The following is a 6,000-nucleotide window of genomic DNA, read 5'->3' on the forward strand; positions in this document are numbered from 1 at the left end:
ATCCAAAATGCTGAATGGTTCTTGTTGATCAAAGCACTTCTACTCCTTGTACCGTTGGCGAATATATTTCACTTACCTTTGTAGTGTCGTAGAAATCCACCCAAAAGTGTAGGCACACTAGCACCAATACCATAAATTGGTAATAATAATATCATCTGGAGAGTCTATGGGGTCGCACAGAGTCGGACACAACTGAAGTGACTTAGCAGCAGCAGCACCAATACCATAAATTGATGATAATAATAATATTATCTGTGTGTGAGGATGTCATTTTCATTATGCAGGAAATAATAAGGACAAGAATGACTGTACTCAAGAATGAGTAGAAGTCATAGGATAAAGAGCTTTACAGCCCCTTGAAGTGACTAGCATACCCCAGGGGGCGCTTATATATTCTTTCCTAAAATTGTTCTCCTGGAAAATTCTCCTCTTTGCTTCTGGTTTTTCCTTTCAATCTGCACCTTATTTCTTCCAGTCCATTAGTTCATGGCAAGCCTCCATCTGCCCCTCCTTCTGCCTATCTAAAAATAAGAATTATGAAGTTAAATGGTATTCACATCATAGAGTGCATATTCAATGTATTTATTGGAAATGAAAAAAATGAATGATTTTTATTGAAAGCAAACTTGGCAAACTAATTTGACAAGTACTGACTGCCAATTAGTATACATGGCAGGCACACTCTGTAAGTTAAATCTTCATCTCTGATGTTTTGACAGATATAGTTAAAGATTAAAATATTGAAAATTACATTCAATTTGTAATAACAATTTTATATGTCAACTTTTATGTATTTTAGATTTAAGTTTAAATCAGCATGTTCCCTGTCATTTTGGGGATCTTGAGTAAGATGTGTGAAGAAGATACTTGACTTTGCCCCACTATTTCCAAAGTATCCACACTCAGACCTACTGTCCTAGGTCTTAGTGACCAAGATGGAACTAAAAGTCCCATTACTGAGTTGCACACTTATGCCCTTTTGCCCCTATTTTCTGCTGTCAAATTATAATGAAATGTATGTTTGTACAGTTCAATTAGAAGGTTGCTCAAGAAGGTTCAGGAGCACTTCTACTGAGCAAACATCTGGGAAGTCAGTTTTCTAACGTATAAACTACTTAATGTTTTCTAGCACATAATATTTTTTCCAAACAGAGCTTAAGATAGTGATTTTCAGGTACGTAATCGTGGGTGAGGGCCTCCCCGGGTGGCTAAGCAGTCAAGAAGCTGACTGCAATGCTGGCGGTGCCAAAGATGGTTCAGTCCCTGGGTCAGGAAGATCCTCTGGAGAAGGAAATGGCAACCCACTTCAATATTCTTGCCTGGAAAATCCCGTGGACAGAGGAACATGATGGGCTATAGTCCATGGGTTCGAAAAGAGTCAGACACGACTGAGGTGACTTAGCAGGCATGTGCAGTCATGGGGGAGAGGAAGGATGCCTATCAGCAAAAACTCAAGGAAGCCTCAAACCAAAGCCCTTTCTTTCTCAGAAAGACAAGTATCTCTTTTACTTTTTTTAAATAAAACTTGTCCTAATTATAAAACTAATTGCATTAGTTATCTATTGCTACACAGCAGATTATCCCCACATTTAGCAAGTTTAAACAACAGACATTTATCCTATCAGCTTCTGTGATTTGGATCCATGAGCAGCTCGGCAGGGTGGCCTCCAGCTTGGCCTCTCCTGAGGTTGCAGTCAAGCTGTTGGTGGGGCAAGCTCAGGCCACTCAAGATGGCTGCTCTCTTGCTCTGTCTACATCAGCAGTCCCCAGCCACTTTGAAACCAGTTTCCTGGAAGATAATTTTTCCATGGATGGGGGGCAGGGGCAGGACTTCAGAATGATTCAAGTGCGTTACATTTATTGATCTCACTGAGCAGGAAGCAGAGCTCAGGCAGTAACGTGAACAATAGCAAATGGCTGTAAAGACGAAGCTTCTGTTGCTTGCTGGCCTCTCACCTCCTACTGTGTGGCCAGGTCCAGGTTGGGGAAAAGAAAAGTGAAAGTGTTAGTGGCTCAGTCGTGTCCCACTCTTGGCAACCCCATGGACTGTAGCCTGCCAGGCTCCTCTGTGCATGGGATTCTCCAGGCAAGAATACTGGAGTGGGTTGCCATGCCCTCCAGGAGATCTTCCCAACCCATGGATCTAAACCTGCGTCCCCGATTCTTTATGTCTGAGCCACCACCAGGGAACCCCTGCTCAATAAGTCCCAGCCTCCCCTACACCCTCATCAAATGACAGACCTTCTGTCTTAGCCATAGAGTCTAATCTGGAAATGCCGCCTTGCTCCAGGCCCCAGGTGCTGATTGTTCTAATCGTTAGATCAGACCCCTCTACTCAGACAGTTTAAAAGGAGCGGCCTTTCTGCTGGTTCTCCTGGTGACTGAAGTGCACACCTGATGTCAATTCCCTTGTAACTGGTAACCTCCCTTTGCCCCTGGTACCAAAGACTGCCACGTCTTGCCCTGGGGTCTTTGCTGCTGTCTACTGACATGGTGGGGTGTTGCTCCAGGATCCTGCTTCAGACAAATAAGCTCCCCCATCCATTAAAACATTAATGTCCCTGTTGCTGCCTTGGAGCTCTTTCTTCAGTCTTGAGGCTGGGTGAGTGTGGGGCCTGTGGGCGCGGCCCCAAAGCAAGGATTGGTGGAGGACCTCAGTTCCTCGGTGACGTTTGGCTACAGACGCATGTCCCTTACCACAGGCCCTCTGCTTAGGCTGCCTGAGAGTCTTCATGGCATAACCCCTGGCTTTTCCCAGAATGGTGTGAGAAAGGCAGCCCTGGAAGGGCTATCTTTGATAACTAAGTATTTGAAGTGACCTACCATACTGTCGGGTTCTACTGGTGGCACAGACCAACTCGGGTACAGTGCCGAAGGGGACGACATGAGGTGTGACTTCCAGACAGTGGGGAGACTCGAGGGCTCTCTTGGAGGCTGGTGACCACAGTAGTATCAATCTCTATTAATTAGTCTATTATTATTAGCCTCTATTAATACATACTAAAATCGTTTCTAGTTAGATGAAAACTGTATGTTATGTTAAACCGTTTTTAATCTGAATAGATTAAAACTAATGTTAACGACAGCACTTAAAGACAATGTAGGAAATATCTTTTTTTAATATTTTTTCATTTGGCTTCACTGGGGCCTGTGGGATCTTTTCTTGTGGCGAGCAGGTCCCAGAGCACAGGCTCAGTAATTGCAGTGCAGTGAGGGGCAAGTTGCCCCATGGCTTGTTGGGAACTTAGTTTTTATATTTTTTAAATGTTTTTATATTTTTTACAAATATGGCTTTGCTTAATTCTTTAACAAATTAAGTCTATTCTGTACCATTTTTATCCTGCTCTTTATTAAGTAGTGTTTGATACCATTTTGCCACCTCAATAACTATCCTTGAAGTACCTGATTTTAAAATATATATAATTATCCTTGGTATGGATGGAGCATAATATAATACTCTTTATGTTCAGTGTAAGTTCAATTACTACTCTTTATGTTCAAAATATCTTTAAATGTTTTTCTTTTAAAAATAACCATTTAAAATATTCTGACATAAGGTTTTGTTCATCTATGGTTATTCAGAAAAAAAATGAAAATGGAATTTGGGTCAAGGGATTTGAATAATTTTAACACAAGGAGTCTTACTTTTGAATTTGTGTTTTTAAAAAATCTTTATTTGCCCGCACCAGGTCTTATTGTAGCACACAGAATCTTTAGCTGCAGCACGTGGGATCTAGTTCTCTCACCAGGGATTGAACCTGGGCCCCCTGCATTGGCAGTACGGAGAATATCTTATTAAGCCAAAAAAAAGCAGCTGTCTGGAAATACACCAGGTCCAACATGGCTATAGGCAATTATTTCTTTACACTAAGTTCTTCTGAAAAATTACTAACTTCAAGGTTCCTCAGGATAGATGCCTTGACACCTCCATGGGATTAAAATATTTCTTCCAGGAAAAACAACTTTTTAGAGCTAATCTTTGCATCCTTAAAACACCTTGTTTTATGTGTGTGTTTCAAGTGTGTATTTACCTATAAGAAAGGAAAATGCAGACTGTTGTCTGAATAGAAGCTAAGCACACCTGTGTGAGCAGGGCTCCAGTGAAGACCATAACTGTGAGCACAGTCCTAGAGGACACGCCCTCCCAGCCTCCACCGCTCCCTCCTCTAGGTAGATCGTCGTCCTGAGTTCTGACAGCATAGGTTCATTTCCCCTGAGTTTGAGGTGACCACATATAGGATCAGTTCACTTAGACCTTCTTTTGTTTAACTTTGCCTAGTTTCACTGTCAGTTTCTATGTTGAGTTCTTTTCTGGTATGTGATAAAGTGGACTCTGTCAGTCTACAGACAGGAGTACCCAGCTCTTTCAGCAAAAACAAGAAACGTGAGGACACTTTTTTTACTGAGCAAAATGTTGCCCTATTTTCTTTTAGCACAGAAAAGAATTCCTAGGAGCATTTCCGCTCATCAGAGATCGTTTTGGAAATTGCATGTATTTCCTTGCAGTAGTCATTACAAAAAAAAAAAAATTATGCCTGCCTTCTCTGAAGGACTAGTTACATTTTATATGGGCAGGATAGATGTTTTAATGACATCATAGATTCCTGTGACCAGGAATTGGGTGTTCTTGCTTGCACCCATATTTTGGCTTTTCCTTCCGTGTAAATAGAGGAGTAGAGAAATGAATTTGGAATTGGTTGGTTTGAGCTTGGAGGCACCATTCTTCTGTCATTAATTAGTTGATTAACTTAAATAGTAAGTCACTTGTTCAGTTGCTAAGTCATGTCCAACTCTTTGTGACCCCATGAACTGCAACATGCCAGGCTTCCCTGTCCTTCACTATCTCCCTGAATTTGCTCAGCTCTTGGTATTTACTTTGCTTAACTGTAAAATAAAGGCTTGTACGAGATCAGTCCTTAAATGGCCCTCACAGTTCACAACATCCAAAGTGAAAAGTAAGACTTTTCATCAGATGCTCAGATTCTTAGGTCTGTGACCTGAGAAAGGTAAAATATAATTAGGCTAGATTGTGGGTTCTTAAATCTTAGCATGCATCAGGGGCACCCAAATGACTGAAAATCGATTGCTGATCTCACCTCCCTGCTCCACTGAGTTTCTGACTTAGTAGGTGTGGGCAAGGTCTGAGGACAACTTCTCAGTGATACTTGAGACACCCAACATCAGTCCCCTGGTGTCAGGACCACACTGACAGCCACAGAGCCAGATGGTTACCAAGGTGCACTCCTGTGCAGCCATCTGAAGTCTGCTAGATCTTCAGTAAAGGAGGTGGGTTGTACTTTGCTCACCTCTGTATTGCCATTTAGCATAGCTTAGCAGGAAGTTGGTGTTTGAAACATGTTTGAATGAATAAATGTGCATTAAGAATTCCTTTTTAAAGGGTTGATCATAAATTCATCCTAATGTGTTCCTATATCTTTGAAAAGTTCAGCTTTGGGACCATAGTCTGACTGCTACTTAGTAAGAATTTGAATTAATGAGCTAGACAGAAATCCATGACTATTGATTGTGGCATTCTGTTGAAGCAGAGCCAGTAAAACTATTGAAGCAGAGCCAGTAAAACGTGGGGCCATAATTTACAAAATGATCTGATCCTATCCTTTATTTTTTTTTTTTTTTCCAAAAGTAGCAAAAATACTTTCTCATGAGGATTGTCTAACCAGGCTCTATCTGCACAGGTACATTGTGGATATTGACCAACTGTGAACCCCTCAGCCTGCTGTCTCTGACCTAGAACATGTCTAAGAGAGGGAAGCTCTAACTGAACTAGATTACTGGTTTTCAAACTTTATCTGAAAACCATCTGGATCACATGGCAGAGAGAGAGTTAGTCGCTCAAAATCTCATGGAAGGCTTGTTAATTGTGGGTTGTAAACAGCTCCAGAGTCTCTGACGCAGTACACCTGGGGTAAGACCTGAGGATTTGCATTTTCTGGCAAGTCCCCAGGTCGTGCTGTTCCTGCTGAACCTGTGACCATATGT

The sequence above is a fragment of the Ovis canadensis genome, chromosome 4, assembly GCF_042477335.2.
Source record: "Ovis canadensis isolate MfBH-ARS-UI-01 breed Bighorn chromosome 4, ARS-UI_OviCan_v2, whole genome shotgun sequence".
NCBI lineage: Eukaryota > Metazoa > Chordata > Mammalia > Artiodactyla > Bovidae > Ovis > Ovis canadensis.